This window comes from Pinus tabuliformis, chromosome 1_2 (assembly GCF_031772625.1).
Source record: "Pinus tabuliformis cultivar Carrire ecotype Pingquan chromosome 1_2, CPIR1, whole genome shotgun sequence".
NCBI lineage: Eukaryota > Viridiplantae > Streptophyta > Pinopsida > Pinales > Pinaceae > Pinus > Pinus tabuliformis.
This window is the reverse complement of record NC_142298.1, coordinates 987824367-987832182: the sequence shown is the minus strand read 5'-3', so window position 1 is coordinate 987832182 and position 7816 is coordinate 987824367.

Sequence of the window (7816 nt, the reverse complement as noted above, 5' to 3'; positions counted from 1 at the left end):
AAGTGTTTTAAATCTCGACGTTGCTGGCACAAAACTAGCCATTTTGGTCCATAGTCACTGGTAGGAAGGCCTATGAGAGCGAATTTGGGTTTCTGGTTGCTCCCTTACCCATAGCATGAGAGATACTATGGCCTAAGAGCTGCAATATAATATTGGGACCTAAGGACAAGGCATCTGAGTGGTTGACTTGTCTCCTGAGGGTTTTGTTGATGATGTTGGATGATTGTATGTAATGTTTCGTCGATTCCACTTCCTTCAGGTGACATACGAGGTCGGATCTGATCATAGTAGCATCTCTCCTCATTTTACGCTAGTTGGCATGGTTACTTTGGGTAGACCTGGGAGGGGGTGATACACCTCTTACTAAATTTTGATCATATTTTGGTCCATCTAATGCCCATCTCTAGGATTATTTTCCCTAGTCTCCAACACTTATTACCCCAAAATAAAGATAAGTACATAGAAATATTCTCTTCTACTTCAAAGGTTAACACCATTAGTGATTGAAATCCAAATAAATAAACTTAGATCTAACCATTCACATATAAAAACATACAAAACTGGGGTGAAAACACAACATTATATTAATGAAGCACTTGTACCATATGTAGGTCATTCAAGCTCCTTGATAAGAGGCTCCTCATCTCATTTACACTCATAATTAAGGCTTACTATTAAAAGGATTATCAGTAGGTGCAGCCCTCTATTCACTTTAGCAATATATCATTACTTTCACACTTTCTCCTTGCTCCATGGTGGATGCTCATTTTGTAGTATCTTCGAGAAGGATAAGGGGATGAATCAGATTATCTCTAGTTCATTTTTCATGATAATTTCATCTTTATCCTCCTTTAGATTACTATTCTGACCTTTTCAAACCTTAGGTCCTCTCTTCAAACACCCTAGCCTCATCAACTCTCTTTTCCCAAAGCATGAGAGTGTTCAACAATGTTTTTGAGTCCACCAAGAGCATTGCAATGTTTTTTTCTAGTGTCCTAGGAGCATTCAACAACTGAATTACGTTATTTTAGGGTTCGTCAGTGCAGGATATATCTCAAGGTCACTTTTCTAGGCTTCTCAAAGGCTCCTAGAGAGGGCCAAATTGAGCTCTGACACTTTGCAAGCTACTTTTTTTTTCTCATTTTGAATGGTGATAGTTTAAAAGCATTATATGTTAGGGATGAACTCTGAAACCACCACAATGTAATCTAAAATCAAAATTATTGTAGAGTTTGAGAAAAAAAACATTTTTAAGATATCCAGTAATGAAAGAAATTTGAAAAGATAAAACAAAATAATAATATAAAAGTTAAAAAATTTAGAGAAAAAGAAAAAGCAATATTATTTTTATCATATTTTTTTATTATTTGTTTACCATATTTTTGAACTTATCAACTTTAGGTACTCATTACTTGGTAATTAGAACTTAATTGAGTATACACAATACATATGTTTAGTAAATCCATCATAAAATAAACTAAAATGTTAGGATTTGATTTGGTAATAAAAATATAAAAAAATCTTATCAAATTATTTATTTTAATATATTGTATTTATTTTTTTAATTAATATAATTGTTAGTTAAATATATATATGAATTTTGAAAAGTAAAATTAATTTTAATATTTTTATTTATGTATTTTATGTATTTTGCATTTATAAATCATTAGAATAATATATTATAACTTAGAATAATTTTTAATTTACACTTTATATAATTTATTATTTATTATTTTAATTAAATTAAAGTTTATATAATTTATTCATTTTTTATTTTCTCATTATTATCTATGAATTAGTTGCTTTTATAAAAATAATATATTATATATTTTGGTTTTTGTGTTTTAAAATGTTTGAATTTTGAAATTATAACTTTATATTTATATTTTTTTAATTTTAAAATTTTTAATTTGATGCCATAAATATCAGTTTCTTATTTAAAGTTATACTCACTAGATTAGAACCTGCACAAGGAGAATTCCATTCCTGTTTCAAAAGAACCTACAATTGACTTATACCATGCTATTTAATATTTTATGTATTTCTTCACATCATTGGCCTGTGACATAAAGACATAACATACTACTTTGAATTTTCTATCCTAACACTCCTAAACAATAATAAAGTATGCCCAAATCTGTCATTTCAAATGATCTATGCAGGTCACCTTTTGGTTGTTGTATGCAAGAATTCTTGTCTAGGGTTTCCCAAACTTATATAGAGCCATATTTAGTATACTTTTATAGTTTGACTTAGATGCTCACTTTTCTTAATTTAGGTGTTTTTCTTAGCACTATTTTATGCACAGATTTATCTTTAAGAAATGTGCACAGTAGATAAGGGTTCTACATTTTGAGCAAGGGACACTCTTCTAGGTAGGAGGTACTCTATTCTAGGGAGCTTCTATCATGCATGTTAGGTTCTTTATCCTAGATAGGGTTCCAAGTCCCTGATAGACATGACACCAGTGGACAAATTTCCAAGTCCCTAAATTTTCCAAAAACCCACCTGAGCTTAGCTATCTAGCCTAAAATCATTTACATTCCAGTAATCTCTTGGCTATGATTTTATAGGGAGAGCCCTCTCTGGTTTGGTAGGGCTAGCTACCAAACAAAAATCTTGGTCTGTGGTTACCTCCGTTGATCTCCTCATCAGCCTAGGAAATTGTGGAGGATAACAGAGGGCATGACAACTAGGGAGTGCCAAGGTGTTCTCGTGAATGTAACGTTCCCAAGTCATGGAAAAATGTAATGCTAGTTGTGAGGTCATGACTGCCAAGGTGTGTTAGGGAATGCTAGGGAATGATAACATGTTCCATATATTATGAAGACATGTCAAAGAAGCTCAGATGTGCCAAGTTCTAAGGCATGCCAAGATGTACAAGGGTTCCAAGTCCCTGCCTCCTCTTCTTCCATACGCTATCCACTTATGACATTTCCTTTGCAATATTTGGTGCATTTTCTAGTTATAGGTCATTTATAGGTTATAACTATCTTCAGGGTTTTACTTCTAATTGAGTATTCAACTAAACATATTGATTCTCTTATACATAAGTATTTTTCCCTCCACCCACTTTTCATAACTTCAATAACCATTAGGTATGGACCTGTAGCTTCGATGTTGCTTTGCTTGTTTAGTAAAAGATTGCCAAGGCTTTAATTTATTGAAAGTTGTAGAATTTAAAATTTATAAAGTTTCAAGGTCTAATTGTTAAAAGTATAATTCTCTAAAGGGTGCTAGCTCAATGGAAGAGCAGTTGCTTTACAAGCAGGAGGTTGATGGTTTGATTCCATTGTGCCCTGACATCCATATGGAATGATGACAATCAAGTTTTGGTGATGAAGGCTCTTTTGACCATCGCCAATGAGATTTGGTGACATTTTTTGACCCTCACCAAAAATATGAAATGGTGACAGTCAACGAATGCCACCATATATATGCATCAATAGTGATGACCCTCAAAGGTCTAAAACCATAAATCGTTGTTGTTGATATGAAATGGTGAGGGTCATTTTCCGTCATTATAGTCATTATGCGTGACGGACCTTGAATGTCACCACAACACCTATACTTCTAGTAATGCAGCTTTTGGTGACGGTCAACGAACATCACCATATATATACACCAACAATGATGGCCATTAAAGATCCATCACAATAAATCATTGTTTTTCATATGAAATGGTGACAGATACTATCCATCATTATAATTAATATTCGTGACGGACCTTGAAAGTCACCATAACACCTATACTTTTGGCGATGCCACCTTTAGTGACATTTAATTTTTGGTGACTGAGGTTGTGGTCTGTCACCATTCCTCACATGCAATGTCAATGGTCACTATCTGTCATTATAAATCATTATTGGTGACGAACTTTGAATGTCACTACAACACCTATACTTTTGGTGACACTACCTTTGGTGACATTCAGTTTTTGGTGACGGAGGCTATGGTCCATCACCATTTCTCATATGAAATGGTGACGGTCGTTATCCATCATTATAAATTATTATTAGTGACAGACTTTGTATGTCACTACAACACCCATACTTTTGGCGACGCCACCTTTGGTGACATTCAGTTTTTGGTGACGAATTCTCTTTTGACCATCACCAATGAGCTTATGGTGACATTTTTCGCCCCTCACCAATGTTTTTTTCTTGTAGTGAAGCCACAAAAAAGGACCATTTCCCTCTACCTTTCATTGACCAAGTATTTTATGGTCTGGCAGGAAAGAAGTTCTTCTCTTTCCTGGATGGATTGAGTGGTTACAATCATATCCATATCAACCCAGAGGACTAGGATAAAACCACCTTCACCTTTCCCTAAGGTACATTTTCTGATAGGGTCCTTCCTTTTGGATTATGCAATGCCCCTGCCACTTTTCAGAGGGTAGTCCTGAGCATCTTTGCAGAGCTAGTCCATGACTCTATGGAAATTTATATGGATGATTTCACCCCCAATGGGTGTGATTTCATGAAGACTCTCTCTAACCTGGGAAAATTATTAAACAAATTCATTGAAAATTAACGTATGCCTTAGTCTTGAGAAGTGTGAGTTCTTCATGACTGCAGGGATTGTTCTAGGTCACTCAATATCCTAGGAAGGACTGCATGTGGACCCAGATAAGATAGTTATCATAAAGAGGGTCCCTACTCCTCAGAACCAGAGGGATGTCAGAAGTTTCTTAGATTTAGCTAGATATTATAGGAGATTCATAAAAGACTTCAGCAAGGTAGCCTCATCTTTGTTTGGACTATTGGCCAAGGACTCTGAATTTTTATGGTCAGAAAACTACCAAGAGGCTGTAGAAACCCTAAAGGAAAAGTTGACTACTACACCTATACTCCAAGGCCCAAATTGGGCTCTTCCTTTCCACATCCATGTTGATGCCTCTAACAAAGCTATAGGAGAAGAACTGGGCAAAAATATTCAGCAAAAATCTGTCCAAGGGTGAATTGAACTACACTATGACTAAAAAAGAGCTCCTAGTTGTTGTCCATTCCTTGAATAAATTTAGACATTACATCAATGGTTACCAGACCTTTGTACATATTGACCATGCTGCTATTAAATATTTTATGAACAAACCTGATGTGAATGCCTGAATTATTAGATGGTTGATTTTGTTACAACAATTTGATTTAACTATCATTGATAAGCCTGGAAGAGAAAATGTAGTTGTGGATTTTTTGTCCAGATTGGCTTTGCCTACAGGTGATGAAGGAATGGTTGATGAGCAACTTCCATATGAGCATTTATTCGTTATTTCAGTTCTCTCTCTGTGGTTTTCTAAGATAGCCAACTACTTAGGAGCTGCACTGTTCCCTCCAAATCTGTCCTCCAAGGAAAATAGAAGAATTATAAGGAAACGCACCCCATTCACTTGGATAGGGGGAAATATCTTCAAGCTAGGCCCATATTAAATTCTGAGAAGATGTGTCAGGGAGGAGGAAGTTTTTGACATCCTTCTGGCCTGTCATGATGGGCCTTGTTGAGGTCACTTTGCAGCCAAAAGGATAGCCTTCAAGATACTACAAGCTAGCTACTATTGGCCCACTCTCCACCAAGATGCAAGAAGATATACCAGCCAATGTGACCGATGCCAAAGAATGGGGAAACCTACTACCATGGATGAAATTCCTTTACAACGTCAAGTGACGTTTGAGCCATTTGACAAATGGGGCATGGATTTCATTAGGCCCATTGATCCTCCATTGGGAGAGAAAAATACATCATTTGTACTTTGATAAATCTGCAACTCACACACAAAAATATCAGAAACTACGCATTTATCAGACCAAGCGTACGTGTTGTACATAAATAATCTATCTTCAGGACCTCGTATTATGTGTGACATACACAATTTATGTTGAAGTAAACAGCACAATTATTGTTGGAAGGCAATAAACGATATGGTATCCACACTCCAGCCATAGAGCAAAAGAAGCAGAATGGAATAAGGCGAAGCACATAAGCATACTACAAGTGACAATAAGCTTTCACTCAATCTCTAAAGAAACAAACGTCTATATAACGGCTCAGGAACTAGCTTTACCAACCCCAACGATCCATTTCCGATGACTCAGAAAGTTATCAATATAGTAGGTAGGGATTTTTTATTTTTCAATGGTCAATAATGTGCTACTCACATATTCTTCTTTCCAGAGTGACATCCTTTCACAAGCTTAATCTAACTATTTTAGATCATTTTAATTTTATATATAGATAGAGATATCGACATTTTGTTAAACTTTTCTCAATGTTGATTCTTAACGGTTCTATTGAACCACAAAAAATAATCCTTTTTCTTGATATTCTTAATATAAATATTCCATACATCCCACGCATATTATATATATATATATATATATATATATATAATTTCATAACTAAATTTCATTACAATTTTATAAAATTAATTAATCAAATCATAATTACCATAAATAAATAGAAATTAAATCTAAAATTAAATAGAAATTAATTAAAAATATAAATTTAATTTATAAAATTAAATTATTTAAAAAATTAAATTAAATTTATTTATATATTCAAAATACAAATCACCATGCAACCCAAATTGCAAAGAAAACATCAATAAACCCCTTTTAGATATTAGACCTTTATATACTATTTGTTTGTTTGTGAAATGATTGCGCTTCCCTCCACGTTCCACGGGTCATAACCAGTAGACCTTCAGAAATGTACGTTGTGTAATTTTTCCTAAAATGAAGAGGATCCTGTCACGTGTGATAATTTCCGCCACACTTTGCCACTGAAGAAACTCTTCCCCACCATCTGCAAAGCCGCCGCTTCGATTGCACGCAGTTTCGCGACAGTAGAGGTGACGCTGACACCGCCGGAGAGCAGTTTACGTCAGACGACGGGCAGCGGGCGCGCCGGGCAGTGATGAAGTTCAGATAAAGGTAGCGCGCGGTGTGGAAAATTCCAGGTGTAAAATAAACTAATCTTATTAAATAACGTGTGTACCCTCTTATGGCCATAAAATTTACGTGAATCGGCAGAAGCTTCAAGAATAAAAACAGTTTTACTTGTGTTCGTGTTTCGTGTATAGCCAAGTGTTTTCCAATTTTAATTCAATCTGAACATTAAAAAAAACTCCCGCCTTCTTCTGTCTTCTGCGCGGAAACTCAGAAATTGTTGCCACTTGATTACGCCGCTTTCCATCGTACTATTTTCATACCTTTTTTTGTTGTTTTGAAAACTGTGATTTGTTTTTCTCTATGGAATTTAGTTGTTTATTGATTGCAATTTAAGTAAAGACCAAGAAGCACAGTTGTATTCATAACCGTAACCAGAGATTCAGTATTGCCTTTGCTCCTACGAGTCTGTTCTGCTCCTACATGTGATCGAGTTAATTTAACTGTCCATGTGATTGTTGTAAAAGAGAAGTTGAAAAGGTATATTCAAAAAGTTCATATGCCACCATACGCAATCGTTAAAATCCAATTTTGTTAATGACGTGTAGATTATATATAGTAGATCAACGTAGCGTGTAGAGAGGAGTCACTTTACCCAATGCTGTGGAAATGTATTCTATTGTTATCGTCTTTGACTTTCTACTAAAATTTAGACTCTCCATTTTACAGCAGGGGCTGAAAAATAGGACATCCTATACTTTTCCACGATTCCTAGGTGGGAGTCACATTGATTATATAGTTTGAAAGACATTGCATCCTTCTGAAGGTTCACTATTTCAAATGGAGAAGGGAGAAAACTCTCACAATTTTAGTAATGCTCTTAAATACCCCGTTTAACATTTTAATGTTAAATAAAGACAAAAATAAAACAA